Genomic DNA, 22,797 nt, shown 5'->3' with positions numbered 1-22,797 from the left:
AAACATATACAGATATATCCTCATACAGCTAGCCTCAATGTCAAGCACCGTGAGATGCCTGGCTTGAGTAATCTGGCAGCTCTGGTAATGACAGGCTTTTTTTTTTTGTGCCGAAAATTTGCATCATTGTGCGAATAAGATGAACAAGCATACTCTTAAAATGATATGCGGAATGCCTATATTCTGTGTACAGCTGTATCTGCATGCAAATGCTACGTTACAGTGTTTACCTGGAATAATATTAGAGATTTTGAATTCTTGTCATACCAGATAGACCTACACATGCGGCCTTACAGCAACAGCTGTAAGGCCGCATGAGGAGCATCAATGGCCTAAGGCACAGGTTCTCAAACTCGGTCCTCAGGACCCCACACGGTGCATGTTATGCAGGTCTCCTCACAGAATCACAAGTGACATAATTAACTCCACCTGTGGACCTTTTAAAATGCGTCAGTGATTGATTAATTAATACACCTGTGCACCTGCTGGGTTACCTGCAAAACATGCACTGTGTGGGGTCCTGAGGACAGAGTTTGAGAACCACTGGTCTAAGGTCTTTCACCGTCGTTTGGGTTCGTTAGGGTCGTAAACTAGCTCTCCCACAGCCATGGTGTGGGGCTGCCCATGATCATCTGATCAGATGCCAGACACCACACCGCAACATCAATGTTGCTATCAAGCATTGATGTAACAAAATAGGACCGGAACCAGAAACCAAATTTGGGATATTTTATTACAAAACTTGTTGTACACATTTCGTGGCATTCAGACTGGGCAGTTGGGCAAAATAATATACGGATGCTTGTATACAGTGGCTCTGGTATGCTCTTCTGTGTCTTAATACGGATACCATTTTGGGCCAATTATAGGTAGTTGTATCACTAAGGGAGGTATTCAATTAGTGGCGAAATCGCAGCAATTTACCGCAATTGCCATTTTTGGGTCATTTTTGCCAAGAAAACTGACAGGTATGCACGCTTCGGCGATTCATCCTGTTCTAATGCAAATTAGCGAAACAGGATTGACACGAAAATTGGTGCCAAAAGTAAAAAGTGAAAAATGGGTAAAGCTGTCCGTACTAGGGTGTGAACAAACCATGATTTTTATTTTATTTTTTTTATTTAAAATCAGAAACAGCAATGTTAAAAGTTACAATAGTTGGCAATTGCCTTGCCGGATTTCTCAATATGAATAAGCCTACACATTGGGTTTATTTAACGCCTTAATAAGAAACACAAGTTTTGCAGTTTTGTCAGTAACCAAGCCGTTTCTCGGTTTTAACTGCACCAAACCAAATGTGGAAATACTCTTTCTACTGAAGCTGATGATGCTGCAGCTGTTAGCAATTGCTCTACTGCCACCATATTTTCATTACCAGCTACAGTTTCTGAACCAATGTGCATTTTCCACCAATGGGGGATATCCAATTAGCCCCGATCCATTTTCGGCTGATAAAAAAGGGAAGAAAAAAAAACCTGAGATCGCGATAAATGACTGAAAATGGACACACGATCGCACGAAAACACATGGGATTGGGCCCATGTGTTATCATGGCTCCGGCAGCCATCTTACTGCGGATTATACTTCGGATGCCTGAGGCACCCGAAGCATAATCCACGTTAAGTGTCGGAATAAGGAGGAGGAGTGCACCACATCAGGGCTAATAGGATAGCCCCCGGAAATACAATTATACGCTGTCATTGACCGCGTGTAATTAGATACCCCCAATCTATTGTTGCCACAACATGATGGTCAAACAAAAGGTCATTAAACAGGGCTTCTTTTGCTTAGAACTTGTCTAGTGCTGGTAGTAGGGTATTTGAATGTGGATATTCTTTGGGGGCCAAACTTAAGGGATTCTAACTTTTCTTGTGCAGTTAAACAACTACAAAAAATAACATGGGTCCATCAAGTAAGCAAGAAATTGTGCAGGTCCAAATGCTTGATTATAGCGGCCCAAACATTTCTTCATACTTGGTTTGCCCACATTTAATTCCTTCAAACTATCCTCTAATTCTTTCCACACATGTACAACATTAGAGGGGGGGGGTAGGATTTTAATTACCCACCGGTAAATCCTTTTCTCCTAGTCCGCAGAGGATGCCGGGGTCCACATTAGTACCATGGGGTATAGACAGGTCCACTAGGAGCCACTGGCACTTTAAGAGTTTAATAGTGTGGGCTGGCTCCTCCATCTATGCCTGTCCTACCAGACTCAGTCTAGAAACGGTGCCCGAGGAGACGGACTTACTTCGAGAGAAGGAAATACACAGATAGTGGCGAGATTCACACCAGCTCACACAAACAAGGCAAACCAGGCTAGCTAGCCTGAAAACTAAGCAACAGCTGAAACATTACTGAACCCAGTAAAGAAACGCAGTACTTAACTAAGAACAAAGCAGAACTGAACCAAAGAACCACTGCAGGATAACGAAGCGCAGGGCGGGCGCCCAGCATCCTCTACGGACGACGAGAAAAGTATTTACCGGTAGGTAATTAAAATCCTATTTTCTCTTGTGTCCTAGAGGATGCTGGGGTCCACATTAGTACCATGGGGATGTACCAAAGCTCCCAGAACGGGAGGGAGAGGGCGGAGGCTCCTGCAGAACTGATTGACCAAACTTTAGGTCCTCAGAGGCCAAAGTATCGAACTTGTAGAACTTAGTAAACGTGTTCGACCCAGACCAAGTAGCCGCTCGGCAAAGCTGTAAAGCAGACACACCCCGGCCAACTGCCCAGGAAGACCCCTCTTTACGAGTAGAGTGGGCCTTAACGATGTTGGACACGGCAATCCTGCTGTAGAATATGCATGTTGGATAGTGAACCTGATCAAGCGAGAAATTGTCTGCTTAGAAGCAGGACGCCCAAGTTTCTTGGGATCATAAAAGACAAACAGAGATTCCATATTTCCCTGACGAGTAGTCCTCTTCACATAGATCTTCAAAGCCCTCACAACATCCAAGGACTTTGATGCAATTGAGGAGTCAGTAGCCACAGGCACCACAATAGGTTGGTTGATTGGATGAAAAGTTGACACAACCTTTGGAAGAAACTGCTGACGTGTCCTGAGCTCAGCCCTATCTTCATGGAAGATTAAGTAGGGACTTTTACAGAATTCAAACACGTCAAGCAGAAGCTAAGGCCAACAAAGTGACAGCCTTCCACGTGAGAAACTTGACCTCAGCCTCCTGTAAGGGCTCAAACCAATCCGATTGCAGGAACTGCAACACCATGTTAAGATCCCAGGGTGCTGTCGGCTGGATGTGCAGAACCCTTTCAAAAAGGTCTGAACCTCAGGGAGGGCAGCCAATTGTTTTTGGAAGAAAATGGATAAAGCCGAAATCTGGACCTTTAAGGATCCCAAACGCAGGCCCATAGCCACACCTGCTTGCAGGAAGAGGAGAAACCGACCAAGTTGAGACTCCACCACAGGAAACTTCTTAGATTCACGCCAACTCACTTACTTTTTCCAAATATTATGGTAATGTTTTGACGTTACTCCCTTCCTAGCCTGCATCAGGGAAGGAATTACCTTGTTCGAAATGCTCGTCCAAGCTAAGATCTGGCGTTTAACCTCCATGCCGTCAAACGTAGCCGTGGTAAGTCTTGATAAGCGAACGGCCCCTGTTGTAGAAGATCCTCCCGAAGAGGAAGAGGCAGATCCGCGTACCAAGCCCTCCTTTGCCAGTCCGAAGCAATGAGGATCGCCTGAACTCTTGTTCTTTTTACAAACTTTAGAATCCTTGGAATGAGTGGAAGTGGAGGGAACAGATACACTGACTTGAACACCCACGGTGTTACCGGGGCAATCACCGCCACTGCTTGTGGGTCTCTCGACCTGGAACAATACCTCCGAAGTTTCTTGTTGAGACGCGAGGCCATCATGTCTATTTGAGGTACGCCCCAACGACTGGTCACCTCTGTGAACACCTCCGGATGGAGACCCCATACTCCTGGATGGAGATCGTGCCTGCTGAGGAAGTCCGCTTCCCAGTTGTCCACTCCCGAAATGAAGATTGCTGACAGTGCCACTGTGTACCTTTCTGCCCAGAGGAGGATTTTTGTTACCTCTGACATTGCAGCTCTGTTCTTCGTTCCGCCCTGTTGGTTTATGTAGGCCACCGTCGTTACATTGTCCGACTGCACTTGAATAGCCTGACCTTGCAGAAGTTGTGCTGCTTGTAGAAGACCGTTGTACACGGCTCTTAGCTTCAGGATGTTTATTGGAAGAAGGGATTCCTGACTTGACCACCTTCCTTGGAAGGTTTCCCCTTGGGTGACTGTGCCCCAACCTCTGAGACTTGCATCCATGGTTAGAAGGATCCAGTTCTGAACCCCGAACCTGCGGCCCTCCAGAAGATGAGGCAGGTGCAGCCACCAGAGGAGTGAAATCCTTGTTTTCGGTGACAGACGTATCCTTTGGTGCATGTGTAGGTGAGATCCCGACCACTTGTCTAGGAGATCCAGCTGGAATTACCGAGCATTAAATCTTCCGTACTGTAGAGCCTCGTAAGAGGCAACCATCTTCCCCAGAAGGCGAATGCACTGATGAACCGATACCCGGGCTGGCTTCAGGACATCCCGGACCATTATTTTAATCACCAACGCTTTCTCCTCCGGTAGAAACACCCTCTGCACCTCCATGTCGAGGATCATACCCAGGAAAGACAATCTCCTTGTCTGCTCCAAATGTGACTTCGGAAGGTTCAGGGTCCAACCGTGCTCCCTGAGTAGATGAGTCGTAAGAGCAATGGACTGTAACAACTTTTCCCTGGACGATGCCTTTATCAGCAGGTCGTCCAGATATGGAATTATGTTCACCCCCTGTCTGCGGAGGAGAACCATCATCTCTGCCATCACCTTGGTGAACACCCTCGGTGCCGTGGAGAGGCCGAATGGCAGTGCCTGGAACTGATAGTGACCGTCCAGCAGTGCAAATCTGAGATAAGCCTGGTGCGGAGGCCAAATCGGAATGTGGAGGTACGCATCCTTGATATCCAGAGATACCAGAAACTCTCCCTCCTCCAGACCTGAGATCACCGCTCTCAGAGACTCCATTTTGAATATGAACTCCCTCAGATAAGGGTTTAACGATTTCAAGTTCTAAATCAGTCTGACCGACTGATCCGGTTTCGGTACCACGAAAAGGTTTGAATAATAACCCTTGGTTTCCATGAGAGGCGGAACTGGTTCAATGACCTGTGACTTTTCCAATTTTTGGATGGCTTCCTGTAGGATAGCCCTGTCTGCCAGCAAAACTGGCAAGCCTGATTTGAAGAATGAGTGCGGCGGAAGTTCTTGAAACTCCAGTCTGTACCCCTGGGACACAATATCCTGTACCCAGGGATCCAGGCCGGATGACACCCAGACGTGGCTGAAACGTCTGAGCCTCGCACCCACCAGCCCGTCTTCCAGGCTTCGCGGACCACCGTCATGCTGAGGATTGCACGACCACCTCTAAAGAAGGTGGTAGGAGGCTTGGACTTCTTAGTCTTAGCGATCCCAAAGGACTGCGATGCAGATGAAGAAAAGGGTTTCTTCGTAGAAGGCGTAGCTGAGGGAAGAAAACGTGACTTACCCGCGGTTGCCGTGGAAATCCACGCATCGAATGCTTCCCCAAATAGAGCCTGACCTGTGTAGGGTAGGTTCTCCACACTTCTGGATTCCACGTCTGCAGACCATTGGCGTAGCCAGAGACAGACATGGAAGATACCCTTGCAGTCAGCGTACCCAGGTCCTTCATGGATTCCACCATGAACCCCGCAGAATCCTGTATGTTACGTAAAATAAGATTTTACTTACCGATAAATCTATTTCTCGTAGTCCGTAGTGGATGCTGGGGACTCCGTCAGGACCATGGGGAATAGCGGCTCCGCAGGAGACAGGGCACAAAAGCAAGCTTTTAGGATCACATGGTGTGTACTGGCTCCTCCCCCTATGACCCTCCTCCAAGCCTCAGTTAGGTACTGTGCCCGGACGAGCGTACACAATAAGGAAGGATCTTGAATCCCGGGTAAGACCCAAACCAGCCACACCAATCACACCGTACAACTTGTGATCTGAACCCAGTTAACAGTAGAGATGAGCGCCTGAAATTTTTCGGGTTTTGTGTTTTGGTTTTGGGTTCGGTTCCGCGGCCGTGTTTTGGGTTCGAACGCGTTTTGGCAAAACCTCACCGAATTATTTTTGTCGGATTCGGGTGTTTTTTTCAAAAAACCCTAAAAAACAGCTTAAATCATAGAATTTGGGGGTAATTTTGATCCCAAAGTATTATTAACCTCAAAAAACATAATTTACACTCATTTTCAGCCTATTCTGAACACATCACACCTCACAATATTATTTTTAGTCCTAAAATTTGCACCGAGGTCGCTGTGTGAGTAAGATAAGCGACCCTAGTGGCCGACACAAACACCGGGCCCATCTAGGAGTGGCACTGCAGTGTCACGCAGGATGTCCCTTCCAAAAAACCCTCCCCAAACAGCACATGACGCAAAGAAAAAAAGAGGCGCAATGAGGTAGCTGACTGTGTGAGAAAGATAAGCGACCCTAGTGGCCGACACAAACACCGGGCCCATCTAGGAGTGGCACTGCAGTGTCACGCAGGATGTCCCTTCCAAAAAACCCTCCCCAAACAGCACATGACGCAAAGAAAAAAAGAGGCGCAATGAGGTAGCTGTGTGAGAAAGATAAGCGACCCTAGTGGCCGACACAAACACCGGGCCCATCTAGGAGTGGCACTGCAGTGTCACGCAGGATGTCCCTTCCAAAAAACCCTCCCCAATCAGCACATGATGCAAAGAAAAAGAAAAGAAAAAAGAGGTGCAAGATGGAATTATCCTTGGGCCCTCCCACCCACCCTTATGTTGTATAAACAAAACAGGACATGCACACTTTAACCAACCCATCATTTCAGTGACAGGGTCTGCCACACGACTGTGACTGATATGACGGGTTGGTTTGGACCCCCCCCAAAAAAGAAGCAATTAATCTCTCCTTGCACAAACTGGCTCTACAGAGGCAAGATGTCCACCTCATCATCACCCTCCGATATATCACCGTGTACATCCCCCTCCTCACAGATTATCAATTCGTCCCCACTGGAATCCACCATCTCAGCTCCCAGTGTACTTTGTGGAGGCAATTGCTGCTGGTCAATGTCTCCGCGGAGGAATTGATTATAATTCATTTTAATGAACATCATCTTCTCCACATTTTCTGGATGTAACCTCGTACGCCGATTGCTGACAAGGTGAGCGGCGGCACTAAACACTCTTTCGGAGTACACACTTGTGGGAGGGCAACTTAGGTAGAATAAAGCCAGTTTGTGCAAGGGCCTCCAAATTGCCTCTTTTTCCTGCCAGTATAAGTACGGACTGTGTGACGTGCCTACTTGGATGCGGTCACTCATATAATCCTCCACCATTCTATCAATGTTGAGAGAATCATATGCAGTGACAGTAGACGACATGTCCGTAATCGTTGTCAGGTCCTTCAGTCCGGACCAGATGTCAGCATCAGCAGTCGCTCCAGACTGCCCTGCATCACCGCCAGCGGGTGGGCTCGGAATTCTGAGCCTTTTCCTCGCACCCCCAGTTGCGGGAGAATGTGAAGGAGGAGATGTTGACAGGTCGCGTTCCGCTTGACTTGACAATTTTGTCACCAGCAGGTCTTTCAACCCCAGCAGACCTGTGTCTGCCGGAAAGAGAGATCCAAGGTAGGCTTTAAATCTAGGATCGAGCACGGTGGCCAAAATGTAGTGCTCTGATTTCAACAGATTGACCACCCGTGAATCCTTGTTAAGCGAATTAAGGGCTGCATCCACAAGTCCCACATGCCTAGCGGAATCGCTCCGTGTTAGCTCCTTCTTCAATGCCTCCAGCTTCTTCTGCAAAAGCCTGATGAGGGGAATGACCTGACTCAGGCTGGCAGTGTCTGAACTGACTTCACGTGTGGCAAGTTCAAAGGGCATCAGAACCTTGCACAACGTTGAAATCATTCTCCACTGCACTTGAGACAGGTGCATTCCATCTCCTATATCGTGCTCAATTGTATAGGCTTGAATGGCCTTTTGCTGCTCCTCCAACCTCTGAAGCATATAGAGGGTTGAATTCCACCTCGTTACCACTTCTTGCTTCAGATGATGGCAGGGCAGGTTCAGTAGTTTTTGGTGGTGCTCCAGTCTTCTGTACGTGGTGCCTGTACGCCGAAAGTGTCCCGCAATTTTTCTGGCCACCGACAGCATCTCTTGCACGCCCCTGTCGTTTTTTAAAAAATTCTGCACCACCAAATTCAAGGTATGTGCAAAACATGGGACGTGCTGGAATTTGCCCATATTTAATGCACACACAATATTGCTGGCGTTGTCCGATGCCACAAATCCACAGGAGAGTCCAATTGGGGTAAGCCATTCCGCGATGATCTTCCTCAGTTGCCGTAAGAGGTTTTCAGCTGTGTGCGTATTCTGGAAAGCGGTGATACAAAGCGTAGCCTGCCTAGGAAAGAGTTGGCGTTTGCGAGATGCTGCTACTGGTGCCGCCGCTGCTGTTCTTGCGGCGGGAGTCCATACATCTACCCAGTGGGCTGTCACAGTCATATAGTCCTGACCATGCCCTGCTCCACTTGTCCACATGTCCGTGGTTAAGTGGACATTGGGTACAACTGCATTTTTTAGGACACTGGTGAGTCTTTTTCTGACGTCCGTGTACATTCTCGGTATCGCCTGCCTAGAGAAGTGGAACCTAGATGGTATTTGGTAACGGGGGCACACTGCCTCAATAAATTGTCTAGTTCCCTGTGAACTAACGGCGGATACCGGACGCACGTCTAACACCAACATAGTTGTCAAGGACTCAGTTATCCGCTTTGCAGTAGGATGACTGCTGTGATATTTCATCTTCCTCGCAAAGGACTGTTGAACAGTCAATTGCTTACTGGAAGTAGTACAAGTGGGCTTAAGACTTCCCCTCTGGGATGACCATCGACTCCCAGCGGCAACAACAGCAGCGCCAGCAGCAGTAGGCGTTACACGCAAGGATGCATCGGAGGAATCCCAGGCAGGAGAGGACTCGTCAGACTTGCCAGTGACATGGCCTGCAGGACTATTGGCATTCCTGGGGAAGGAGGAAATTGACACTGAGGGAGTTGGTGGGGTGGTTTGCGTGAGCTTGGTTACAAGAGGAAGGGATTTACTGGTCAGTGGACTGCTTCCGCTGTCACCCAAAGTTTTTGAACTTGTCACTGACTTATTATGAATGCGCTGCAGGTGACGTATAAGGGAGGATGTTCCGAGGTGGTTAACGTCCTTACCCCTACTTATTACAGCTTGACAAAGGGAACACACGGCTTGACACCTGTTGTCCGCATTTCTGGTGAAATACCTCCACACCGAAGAGCTGATTTTTTTGGTATTTTCACCTGGCATGTCAACGGCCATATTCCTCCCACGGACAACAGGTGTCTCCCCGGGTGCCTGACTTAAACAAACCACCTCACCATCAGAATCCTCCTGGTCAATTTCCTCCCCAGCGCCAGCAACACCCATATCCTCCTCATCCTGGTGTACTTCAACACTGACATCTTCAATCTGACTATCAGGAACTGGACTGCGGGTGCTCCTTCCAGCACTTGCAGGGGGCATGCAAATAGTGGAAGGCGCATGCTCTTCACGTCCAGTGTTGGGAAGGTCAGGCATCGCAAACGACACAATTGGACTCTCCTTGTGGATTTGGGATTTCAAAGAACGCACAGTTCTTTGCGGTGCTTTTGCCAGCTTGAGTCTTTTCAGTTTTCTAGCGAGAGGCTGAGTGCTTCCATCCTCATGTGAAGCTGAACCACTAGCCATGAACATAGGCCAGGGCCTCAGCCGTTCCTTGCCACTCCGTGTGGTAAATGGCATATTGGCAAGTTTACGCTTCTCCTCCGACAATTTTATTTTAGGTTTTGGAGTCCTTTTTTTTCTGATATTTGGTGTTTTGGATTTGACATGCTCTGTACTATGACATTGGGCATCGGCCTTGGCAGACGACGTTGCTGGCATTTCATCGTCTCGGCCATGACTAGTGGCAGCAGCTTCAGCACGAGGTGGAAGTGGATCTTGATCTTTCCCTAATTTTGGAACCTCAACTTTTTTGTTCTCCATATTTTATAGGCAGAACTAAAAGGCACCTCAGGTAAACAATGGAGATGGATGGATTGGATAGTTTACTAGTATACAATTATGGACGGACTGCCACGGTTAGGTGGTATAAAAAAACCACGGTTAGGTGGTATATATTATAATAATAATACAATTATGGATGGACGGACTGCCTGCCGACTGCCGACACAGAGGTAGCCACAGCCGTGAACTACCGCACTGTACACTGGTTGATAAAGAGATAGTAGTATACTCGTAACAACTAGTATGACACTATGACGACGGTATAAAGAATGAAAAAAAAACCACGGTTAGGTGGTATATATTATAATAATAATACAATTATGGATGGACGGACTGCCTGCCGACTGCCGACACAGAGGTAGCCACAGCCGTGAACTACCGCACTGTACACTGGTTGATAAAGAGATAGTAGTATACTCGTAACAACTAGTATGACACTATGACGACGGTATAAAGAATGGAAAAAAAACCACGGTTAGGTGGTATATATTATAATAATAATACAATTATGGATGGACGGACTGCCTGCCGACTGCCGACACAGAGGTAGCCACAGCCGTGAACTACCGCACTGTACACTGGTTGATAAAGAGATAGTAGTATACTCGTAACAACTAGTATGACACTATGACGACGGTATAAAGAATGAAAAAAAAACCACGGTTAGGTGGTATATATTATAATAATAATACAATTATGGATGGACGGACTGCCTGCCGACTGCCGACACAGAGGTAGCCACAGCCGTGAACTACCGCACTGTACACTGGTTGATAAAGAGATAGTAGTATACTCGTAACAACTAGTATGACACTATGACGACGGTATAAAGAATGAAAAAAAACCCACGGTTAGGTGGTATATATTATAATAATAATACAATTATGGATGGACGGACTGCCTGCCGACTGCCGACACAGAGGTAGCCACAGCCGTGAACTACCGCACTGTACACTGGTTGATAAAGAGATAGTAGTATACTCGTAACAACTAGTATGACACTATGACGACGGTATAAAGAATGGAAAAAAAACCACGGTTAGGTGGTATATATTATAATAATAATACAATTATGGATGGACGGACTGCCTGCCGACTGCCGACACAGAGGTAGCCACAGCCGTGAACTACCGCACTGTACACTGGTTGATAAAGAGATAGTAGTATACTCGTTGTAGTATGACACTATGACGGTATAAAGAAAGAAAAAAAAATACCACGGTTAGGTGGTATATATTGTAATACAATTATGGATGGACGGACTGCCTGCCGAGTTCCGACTGCCGACACAGAGGTAGCCACAGCCGTGAACTACCGCACTGTACTGTGTCTGCTGCTAATATAGACTGGTTGATAAAGAGATAGTATACAATACATACAACAATATACTACTATACTGGTGGTCAGGCACTGGTCACCACTAGTCACACTGGCAGTGGCACTCCTGCAGCAAAAGTGTGCACTGTTTAATTTTAAATTAATATAATATTATGTACTCCTGGGGGCTCCTGCTATAACAACCTGCAGTGCTCCCCAGTCTCCCCCACAATTATTATAAGCTTTGCCTTTTATACATTGATGTGCAGCACACTGGGCTGAGCTGAGTGCACACAGACTGAGTCACACTGTGTGACTGGCTGCTGCTGTGTATCGTTTTTTTTCAGGCAGAGAACGGATATAGCAGAGAACGGATATATATTAAAATAAATAAAAGTTAACTAACAACAACTGCACTGGTCACTGTGGTAAACTCTGTCTGACTCGCACAATCTCTCTCTCTCTTCTAATCTAATTTCTAATGGAGAGGACGCCAGCCACGTCCTCTCCCTATCAATCTCAATGCACGTGTGAAAATGGCGGCGACGCGCGGCTCCTTATATAGAATCCGAGTCTCGCGAGAATCCGACAGCGTCATGATGACGTTCGGGCGCGCTCGGGTTAACCGAGCAAGGCGGGAGGATCCGAGTCTGCTCGGACCCGTGAAAAAAACATGAAGTTCGTGCGGGTTCGGTTTCAGAGAAACCGAACCCGCTCATCTCTAGTTAACAGTATGATAACAATGAAGTAGCCTCTAAAAAAGATGGCTCACAACAATAATAACCCGATTTTTGTAACAATAACTATGTACAAGTAATGCAGACAATCCGCACTTGGGATGGGCGCCCAGCATCCACTACGGACTACGAGAAATAGATTTATCGGTAAGTAAAATCTTATTTTCTCTAACGTCCTAGTGGATGCTGGGGACTCCGTCAGGACCATGGGGATTATACCAAAGCTCCCAAACGGGCGGGAGAGTGCGGATGACTCTGCAGCACCGAATGAGAGAACTCCAGGTCCTCCTCAGCCAGGGTATCAAATTTGTAGAATTTTACAAACGTGTTCCCCCCTGACCACGTAGCTGCTCGGCAAAATTTTAAAGCCGAGACCCCCTCGGGCATCCGCCCAAGATGAGCCCACCTTCCTTGTGGAATGGGCATTGACAGATTTTGGCTGTGGCAGGCCTGCCACAGACTGTGCAAGCTGAATTGTACTACAAATCCAACGAGCAATAGTCTGCTTAGAAGCAGGAGCACCCATCTTTTGGGGTGCATACAATATAAACAGCAAGTCAGACTTTCTGACTCCAGCCGTCCTGGAAATATATATATATATATATATATATATATATATATATATATATATATATATATATATATATATATATATATTTTTAGGGCCCCGACAACGTCTAGCAACTTGGAGTCCTCCAAGTCCCTAGTAGCCGCAGGCACCACAATATGTTGCTTCAGGCGAAACGCTGACACCACCTTAGGAAGAAACTGGGGACGAGTCCGCAGTTCTGCCCTGTCCGAATGGAAAAACAAATATGAGCTTTTTTTTTTTTTAAGACAAAGCCCCCAATTCTGACAATCGCCTGGCCGAGGCCAGGGCCACAACATGGTCCCTTTCCATGTGAGATATTTCAAATCCACAGATTTGATCGGTTCAAACCAATATGATTTGAGGAATCCCAACACTACGTTGAGATCCCACGGTGCCACTGGAGGCACACAAGGGGCTGTATATGCAATACTCCCTTGACAAACGTCTGGACTTCAGGAATTGAAGCCAATTTTTTCTGGAAGAAAATCTACAGGGCCGAAACTTGAACCTTAATGGACCCCAATTTGAGGCTCATAGACACTCCTGTTTTCAGGAAGTGCAGAAATCGACCTAGTTGAAATTTTTTTTTTTTTTTTCGTGGGGCCTTCCTGGCCTCACCCACGCAACATATTTTCACCACATGTGGTGATAACGTTGTGCGGTCACCTCCTTCCTGGCTTTGACCAGGGTAGGTATGACCTCTTCCGGAATGCCTTTTCCCTTAGGATCCGGAGTTCAACCGCCATGCCGTCAAACGCAGTCGCGGTAAGTCTTGGAACAGACAAGGTCCCTGCTGGAGCAGGTCCTTTCTTAGAGGCAGATGCCACGGTTCCTCTTGGAACAGACATGGTTCTTGCTGAAAGCAAATCCCATCTTAGCTCCCGAGGCCATTAGTCCTCTGTGAGCATCTCTTGAAGTTCCGGGTACCAAGTCCCTCTTGGCCAATCCGGAGCCACGAGTATAGTTCTTACTCCTCTACGTCTTATAATTCTCAATACCTTAGTTATGAGAAGCAGAAGAGGGAACACATACACCGACTGTTACACCCACGGTGTTACCAGGACGTCCACAGCTATCGCCTGAAGGTCTCGTGACCTGGCGCAATACCTGTCCCGTTTTTTGTTCGGGCGGGACGCCATCATTTCCACCTTTGGTCTTTCCCAACGGTTCACAATCATGCGGAAAACTTCCCGATGAAGTTCCCACTCTCCCGGGTGGAGGTCGTGCCTGCTAAGGAAGTCTGCTTCCCAGTCGTCCACTCCCGGAATGAACACTGCTGACAGTGCTATCACATGATTTTCCGTCTAGCGAAAATTCCTTGCAGTTTTGACCACTGCCCTCCTGCTTCTTGTGCCGCCCTATCTGTTTACGTGGGCGACTGCCGTGATGTTATCCCACTGGATCAATACCGGCTGACCTTGAAGCAGAGGCCTTGCTAAGCTTATAGCATTACAAATTTGCTCTTAGCTCCAGTATATTTATGTGGAGAGAATTCTCCAGACTTGATCACACTCCCTGGAAATTTTTTCCCTGTGTGACTGCTCCCCAGCCTCTCAGGCTGGCCTCCGTGGTTACCAGCATCCAATCCTGAATGCCGAATCTGCGGCCCTCTAGAAGATGAGCACTCTGTAATCACCACAGGAGAGACACCCTTGTCCTTGGATATAGGGTTATCCGCTGATGCATCTGAAGATGCGATCCGGACCATTTGTCCAGCAGATCCCACTGAAGAGTTCTTGCGTGAAATCTGCCGAATGGAAGCGCTTCGTAATAAGCCACCATTTTTACCAGGACTCTTGTGCAATGATGCACTGACACTTTTCCTGGTTTTAGGAGGATCCCGATTAGCTCGGATAACTCCCTGGCTTTCTCCTCTGGGAGAAACACCCTTTTCCTGGACTGTGTCCAGAATCATCCCTAGGACCAGCAGACGTGTCGTCGGAACAACTGCGGTTTTGGAATATTTAGAATCCACCCGTGCTGTCGTAGAACTACTTGAGATAGTGCTACTCCGACCTCCAACTGTTCTCTGGACCTTGTTCTTATCAGGAGGTCGTCCATTTTCTTTGAAGACGAATCCTCATTTCGGTCATTACCTTGGTAAAGACCCGGGGTGCCTTGGACACTCCAACGGCATCGTCTGAAACTGATAGTGACAGTTCTGTACCACGAACCTGAGGTACCCTTGGTGAGAAAAGCAAATTTTGGGACATGGAGGTAAGCATCCCTGATGTCCCGGGACACCATATAGTCCCCTTGTTCCCAGTTCGCTATCACTGCTCTGAGTGACTCCATCTGGATTTGAACCCTTGTAAGTGTTCAAATTTTTCAGATTTAGAATCGGTCTCACCTAGCCTTCTGGCTTCAGTACCACCCTATAGTGTGGAACAATACCCCTTTCCTTGTTGTAGGAGGGGTAATTTTATTATCACCTGCTGGGAATACAGCTTGTGAATTGTTTTCAATACTGCCTCCCTGTCGGAGGGGGACATTGGTACAGCAGACTACAGGAACCTGCGAGGGGGGAAACGCCTCGACATTCCAATCTGTGCCCCTTTGATACTACTTGTAGGATCCAGGGGTCCTGTACGGTCCCAGCGTCATGCTGAGAACTTAGTAGAAGCGGTGGAGGGCTTCTGTTACTGGGAATGGGCTGCCTGCTGCAGTCTTCTTCCCTTTCCTCTATCCCTGGGCAGATATCTTATAGGGACGAAAAGACTGAGGCTGAAAAGACGGTGTCTTTTTCTGCAGAGATGTGACTTAGGGTAAAAAACGGTGGATCTTCCAGCAGTTGCCGTGGCCACCAGGTCCCATGGACCGACCCCAAATAACTCCTCCCCTTTTATACGGCAATACATCTTTGTGCCGTTTGGAATCTGCATCCCCTGACCACTGTCGTGTCCATAAACATCTTCTTGCAGATATGGACATCGCATTTACTCTTGATGCCAGAGTGCAAATATCCCTCTGCGCATCTCGTATATATAGAAATGCATCCTTTAAATGCTCTATAGTCAATAAAATACTGTCCCTGTCAAGGGTATCAATATTTTTAGTCAGGGAATCCGACCAAGCCACCTCAGCTCTGCACATCCAGGCTGAGGCGATCGCTGGTCACAGTATAACACCAGCATGTGTGTGTATACTTTTTAGGATATTTTTCAGCCTCTTATCAGCTGGCTCCTTAAGTACGGCCCTATCTGTAGATGGTACCGCCACTTGTTCTGATAAGCATGTGAGCGCCTTATCCACCCTGAGGGGTGTTTCCCAATGCGCCTTAACTTCTGGCGGGAAAGGGTATACCGCCAATAATTTTCTATCGGGGGAAACCCACGCATCATCACACACTTCATTTAATTTATCTGATTCAGGAAAAACTACAGGTAGTTTTTTCACCTCACACATAATACCCTTCTTTGTGGTACTTGGAGTATCAGAAATATGTAACACCTCCTTCATTGCCCTTAACGTGTGGCCCTAAAGGAAAATACGTTTGTTTCTTCACCGTCGACACTGAAATCAGTGTCCGTGTCTGGGTCTATGTCGACCGACTGAGGTAAATGGGCGTTTTTACAAGCCCCTGACGGTGTCTGAGACGCCTGGACCGGTACTAATTTGTTCGCCGGCCGTCTCATGTCGTCAACCCACTTGCAGCGTGTTGACATTATCACGTAATTCCATAAGTAAGCCATCCATTCCGGTGTCGACTCCCTAGAGAGTGACATCACCATTACAGGCAATTTGCTCCGCCTCCTCACCAACATTTTCCTCATACATGTCGACACACACGTACCGACATACAGCACACACATAGGGAATGCTCTGATAGAGGACAGGACCCACTAGCCCTTTGGGGAGACAGAGGGAGAGTTTGCCAGCACACACCAAAATGCTATAATTATACAGGGACAACCCTTATATAAGTGTTCCTCCCATATAGCATTTAATATATATGTATATCGCCAAATCAGTGCCCCCCCCTCTCTGTTTTAACCCTGTTTCTGTAGTGCAGTGCAGGGGAGAGCCTGGGAGCCTTCCCCTCAGCCTTTCTGTGAGGGAAAATGGCGCTGTGTGCTGAGGAGAATAGGCCCCGCCCCCTTTTCGGCGGGCTTCTTCTCCGGAGATTGTGAAGTCTGGCAGGGGTTAAATACATCCATATAGCCTCAAGGGCTATATGTGATGTATTTTTCGCCATACAGGTATTCTACATTGCTGCCAGGGCGCCCCCCCCCCGCGCCCTGCACCCTCCGTGATCGCTGTGTGAAGTGTGCTGACAGACAATGGCGCACAGCTGCAGTGCTGTGCGCTACCTGAGGAAGACTGAAAAGTCTTCTGCCGCCTGGTTCCGGACCTCTTCAATCTTCAGCATCTGCAAGGGGGTCGGCGGCGCGGCTCCGGGACGAACCCCAGGGCGAGACCTGTGTTCCGACTCCCTCTGAAGCTAATGGTGTCCAGTAGCCTAAGAATCCAATCCATCCTGCACGCAGGTGAGTTGAAATTCTCTCCCCTAAGTCCCTCGATGCAGTGAGCCTGTTGCCAGCAGGACTCACTGAAAATAAAGAACCTAAAAACTTTTTCTAAGCAACTCTTTAAGAGAGCCACCTAGATTGCACCCTTCTCGGACGGGCACAAAAACCTAACTGAGGCTTGGAGGAGGGTCATAGGGGGAGGAGCCAGTACACACCATGTGATCCTAAAAGCTTGCTTTTGTGCCCTGTCTCCTGCGGAGCCGCTATTCCCCATGGTCCTGACGGAGTCCCCAGCATCCACTAGGACGTTAGAGAAAAACAATTCAATGTCACTTCTATCCACTGAATCCAAATCCTCTAGTAACGTGCCTGACCACTTTACTATGGCTTTAGAAATCCATGCACAGGCAATAGTGGGCCTCAACGCCACCCCTGAAGCAGTGTATATGGATTTGAGCGTAGTGTCAATCTTATGATCAGCCGGTTCTTTTAACGCGGTAGACCCAGGGACAAGTAAAACCACCTTCTTTGACAGTCTGGAAACAGATGCGTCAACTATGGGTGGGTTTTCCCATTTTTTTTTTATTCTCCTCCGGGAAAGGAAAAGCAACCAAGAACCCTTTTGGGGATCTGGAATTTTTTCTCTGGGTTTTCCCAGGATTTTTCAAATAAAGCGTTTAATTCTTTAGATGCAGGGAAGGTTAATGAGGCTTTTTTATGGTCTGTGAAGTAAGCCTACTCAGGTGGTGTGTCAGTAATGTGTAACACATCCCTAATGGCCTCAATCATGAGCTGCACCCTCTTTGCAAGGGATGCCGCCCCCCTGAGCATATCCCCATCACCGTCTGCCGTGTCAGAGTCGGTATCCGTGTCATCTTGCATAATCTGGGTAAGTGCACGTTTCTGTGGGTATATGGTAGGGGATTTTGAAGGAATAGGAACAGAACCCGACCAAACTGCCATAGACTTCTTTAAAATCTGAGTTTCAGTCTCAGTATGCGCTACCCTAGTAGAGATCTGAGAGATCATACCCTTAATAGAGGTCAACCACTCAGGCTCAGTAATAGGGATCTGAGACAAGACATTACATTCCTGTGTACAAGGAATGGATTCCTCTAGAGAAGAAATGTCAGCAGCACAAGACACAGAGTCCCCAGACATGGCTATGTGAGAAAACAAACCCCCAGACACACAGGAAAATGTCAGACACAGTTCCCCCCCCCCCTCCCCCCCCAAAGTATGCCACAGAGAAACACAGAGCTTGGAGCCAACCTACACACAGCGCTTCCCTAGGTAGATATAATACAACTACCTGGCGCTGACTGTGTACCTTAATAGACTACACAGTATTTTCACAGCCTCCCCCTTCTACAACCTCGTGGTACCGCACAGGATAGCTGGAGTAGCGTGGAGGGACAGCTCTCCCTGTCATACTGGCCTGAGGAATGGTGCTGGCAGCGTTACCAAGGTCCATGACAGCCTTGGTGACCAGTGATGGGTATAGGCGCTGGCTCAGGGCGACACTCAAAGTGCTGGACTGTGTACCGCTGAGCCTCCGGAGCGCAGTTAGTACTGCACTCCCAGCCTGTTTCCGCCATCTTCACACCGGCTCCTCGCTTGCTGTGGGGGCCGGTGACCCACTAGCCACCGGAATCTTCTGGCTGTTAGGGGGTGGCGGCATGCTGCGGGAGTGAGCGGTCGCCTGGGGGCAGCTAACGATCATCACCCTCAGGAGCTCAGTGTCCTATCAGCGGAGATAGTGGCTCGAACCCATCATGGCGGAGACCCCAATCCCCCCACCTAAGTCCCACGAAGCAGGGAGGCTGTTGCCAGCAGCCTCCCTGTGCCTAACTAACTCTTAGGAAAAAATCAAACTAAAGAAGCTCTAGAAGCTCCCCTAGCTGTGACCGGCTCCTCCGGGCACATTTTCTAAACTGAGTCTGGTAGGAGGGGCATAGAGGGAGGAGCCAGCCCACACTATTAAACTCTTAAAGCGCCAATGGCTCCTAGTGGACCCGTCTATACCTATGTTACTAATGTGAAACCCAGCATCGTCTAGGACGCGAGAGAAATGTCGACATGAGTTTGTTTGGGGTTTTTTTTTTTGGGGGGGGGGGAGGGGGGGTTTGTGTCTTTCTCCATAAAGTGACGTGGAACCCAAATTAGTGCACCGTGTTCGCTCGCCATGCTTTGGGCAAGGTTACCGTTCCCAATTGTAGTCCACATGGATCATAAAGTATGAAAAAGTTTAAAAAATGGGAAGAAAAAAAATTTGAAAATCTCATGTCGACCCTTTTCTATGTCGTCCTTCTTCATATCGACTTAATGGTTGTGTCGACCTATTTCCTGTGTCGACCTAGACAGGCGTTGACCTAGAGTCCAAATACCAAAACAAATTCCCTGATAACCTGGCGCGAGCAGCAGCTTTATAGGGCTAATTGGATCGACCCCGGTGGGACAATTAGCCGCATTTGTTTACCGTGGCTAATTGCATAACCCCTTTAGTGTCACTATGACCACAGTCTCAAAAAATGTAGACAAAAGTGATCTGCAACCTGGAACATACATAGCAGCAGTGTACAATAACATCTGGTACATTGGGTATATTATTCAATGTAATGAGGAGAAACAAGATGTGCTAGTACACTTCATGAAACAAAACAAATCAACAAATGTGTTGTCAAGGCCTTCAGTGCTTTGTTACTTTTATTCACGTCCCCTGTGTAACAGAAGTGCCCACTATCCAAAGAAGTACTGGAAGGCACTGTCTGCTGACACTTTAAGGAAAATTACAGACCGTTACAAGTTCCAAACAAGGGAAAGATAATGTGATTGTTAATTCAATTTAAGTTATGGACTAAAGTTGTGTTTAAGTTTTTACATTTCATGGTTTCTTGTGTTAATTATGTTAGCGATACAACATTAATTGAACGTCAACTTCATGAATTTTTTTTTCTCCACTATAAACAGAGTGCCATGCTGATTTTTGTATGGTAGTACAGGTTGAGTATCCCTTATCCAAAATGCTTGGGACCAGAAGTATTTTGGATATCGGATTTTTCCGTATTTTGGAATAATTGCAAACCATAATGAGATATCATGGTGATGGGATGGGACCTAAGTCTAAGCACAGAATAGATTAATGTTTCATATACACCTTATACACACAGTCTGAATGTAATTTTAGCCAATATTTTTAATAACTTTGTGCATTAAACAAAGTGTGTGTACATTCACAGAGTTCATTTATGTTTCATATACACCTTAAACACACAGCCTGAAGGTCATTTAATACAATATTTTTAATAACTGTGTATTAAACAAAGTTTGTGTACATTGAGCCATCAGAAAACAAAGGTTTCACTATTTCACTCTCACTCAAAAAATTCCGTATTTCGGAATATTTGGATATGGGATACTCAACCTGTAATGTATACCTCTGTTAATCATGTAAAAAAAATTGGGATATCTTATGTTGACTGAAGCTGGCGTTTTTAAGTATTTTCGAAAAACATGCGTTTTTGCAGTAACTCGAAACATAAGGCAGATAATAGTGTTCACTCTATGTGTCTTTCACAGGGCGCTGCGCCCTGCCCCTTTTTTAGACACCTAAATGCCGCCCTGCCCGTTTGCGTGCGCCCTCCCGCCCCGCACTTTGCTGCCCGCCGGACCCCACCACGCCGCCGGACACATTAAGCACACTGTCCCCAGTGATTGCAAAGACCGGGTGACGCGCTCCTCATTAGGCCAATCCCTAAGGGGGATTTTTGTATGTTTGCCTGATGCTGGTCCCGGGCTGAATGATGTAAAGAGGAGGTGGAGACAATTTCCCTTCCTCTTTGGCGCCTGGCTGCTTGCGGCAGGTTAGTGAAGGCTAGTGCCGAGTGCGGGTGATGGATGGGTTGCCACAGCGTTTCTGGGGGGTGCTGGCGATTTGCAGGGATCGGTGTCCTCCATGATCTTGTAGGTAAAGCTGGGCTTTGTGACTGGGGCTTCCCGCGGTGCCGTCTGAGGCGGTGGCCGCGCTGTCGCTCTTGCTTTGAGGTGTCCGCTACGGCCCTGGGGGGGGACAAGGTGGTTACTGCAATGTGCCTCAGTGCTCTTACCTGGTGCAGTGTGCCTCAGTGCTCTCACCTGGTGCAGTGTGCCTCAGTGCTCTCACCTGGTGCAGTGTGCCTCAGTGCTCTCACCTGGTGCAGTGTGCCTCAGTGCTCTCACCTGGTGCAGTGTGCCTCAGTGCTCTCACCTGGTGCAGTGTGCCTCAGTGCTCTCACCTGGTGCAGTGTGCCTCAGTGCTCTCACCTGGTGCAGTGTGCCTCAGTGCTCTCACCTGGTGCAGTGTGCCTCAGTGACCTCACCTGGTGCAGTGTGCCTCAGTGCTCTCACCTGGTGCAGTGTGCCTCAGTGCTCTCACCTGGTGCAGTGTGCTCTACCGGGTGCATTGTGTATAACGCGCTCTACCGGGCGCAGTGTGTAGAACGCGCTCTACCGGGCGCAGTGTGTAGAACGCGCTCTGCCTGGCGCAATATGTATAACGCGCTCTGCCTGGCGCCATGTGTATAACGCGCTCTGCCTGGCGCCATGTGTATAACGCGCTCGGCCTGGCGCCATGTGTATAACGCGCTCGGCCTGGCGCCATGTGTATAACGCGCTCGGCCTGGCGCCATGTGTATAACGCGCTCGGCCTGGCGCCATGTGTATAACGCGCTCGGCCTGGCGCCATGTGTATAACGCGCTCGGCCTGGCGCAATGTGTATAACGCGCTCGGCCTGGCGCCATGTGTATAACGCGCTCGGCCTGGCGCCATGTGTATAACGCGCTCGGCCTGGCGCCATGTGTATAACGCGCTCGGCCTGGCGCAATGTGTATAACGCGCTCGGCCTGGCGCAATGTGTATAACGCGCTCGGCCTGGCGCAATGTGTATAACGCGCTCGGCCTGGCGCAATGTGTATAACGCGCTCGGCCTGGCGCAATGTGTATAACGCGCTCTGCCTGGCGCAATGTGTATAACGCGCTCTGCCTGGCGCAATGTGTATAACGCGCTCTGCCTGGCGCAATGTGTATAACGCGCTCTGCCTGGCGCAATGTGTATAACGCGCTCTGCCTGGCGCAATGTGTATAACGCGCTCTGCCTGGCGCAATGTGTATAACGCGCTCTGCCTGGCGCAATGTGTATAACGCGCTCTGCCTGGCGCAATGTGTATAACGCGCTCTGCCTGGCGCAATGTGTATAACGCGCTCTGCCTGGCGCAATGTGTATAACGCGCTCTGCCTGGCGCAATGTGTATAACGCGCTCTGCCTGGCGCAATGTGTATAACGCGCTCTGCCTGGCGCAATGTGTATAACGCGCTCTGCCTGGCGCAATGTGTATAACGCGCTCTGCCTGGCGCAATGTGTATAACGCGCTCTGCCTGGCGCAATGTGTATAACGCGCTCTGCCTGGCGCAATGTGTATAACGCGCTCTGCCTGGCGCAATGTGTATAACGCGCTCTGCCTGGCGCAATGTGTATAACGCGC

General features: G+C 48.2%; 1 protein-coding gene across 1 annotated transcript in view; it reads right to left on the bottom strand.

The window, feature by feature from the left end:
* The window catches only part of TIMELESS (timeless circadian regulator), a 419,423-nt gene that overhangs the window by 385,286 nt on the left and 11,340 nt on the right, over positions 1-22,797 (bottom strand). The window lies entirely within an intron of this gene.

This window comes from Pseudophryne corroboree, chromosome 2 (genome assembly GCF_028390025.1).
Source record: "Pseudophryne corroboree isolate aPseCor3 chromosome 2, aPseCor3.hap2, whole genome shotgun sequence".
Classification (NCBI taxonomy): domain Eukaryota; kingdom Metazoa; phylum Chordata; class Amphibia; order Anura; family Myobatrachidae; genus Pseudophryne; species Pseudophryne corroboree.
Note: the sequence above shows the minus strand (reverse complement) of the source record. Positions and strands in the feature narration are given on the sequence as shown.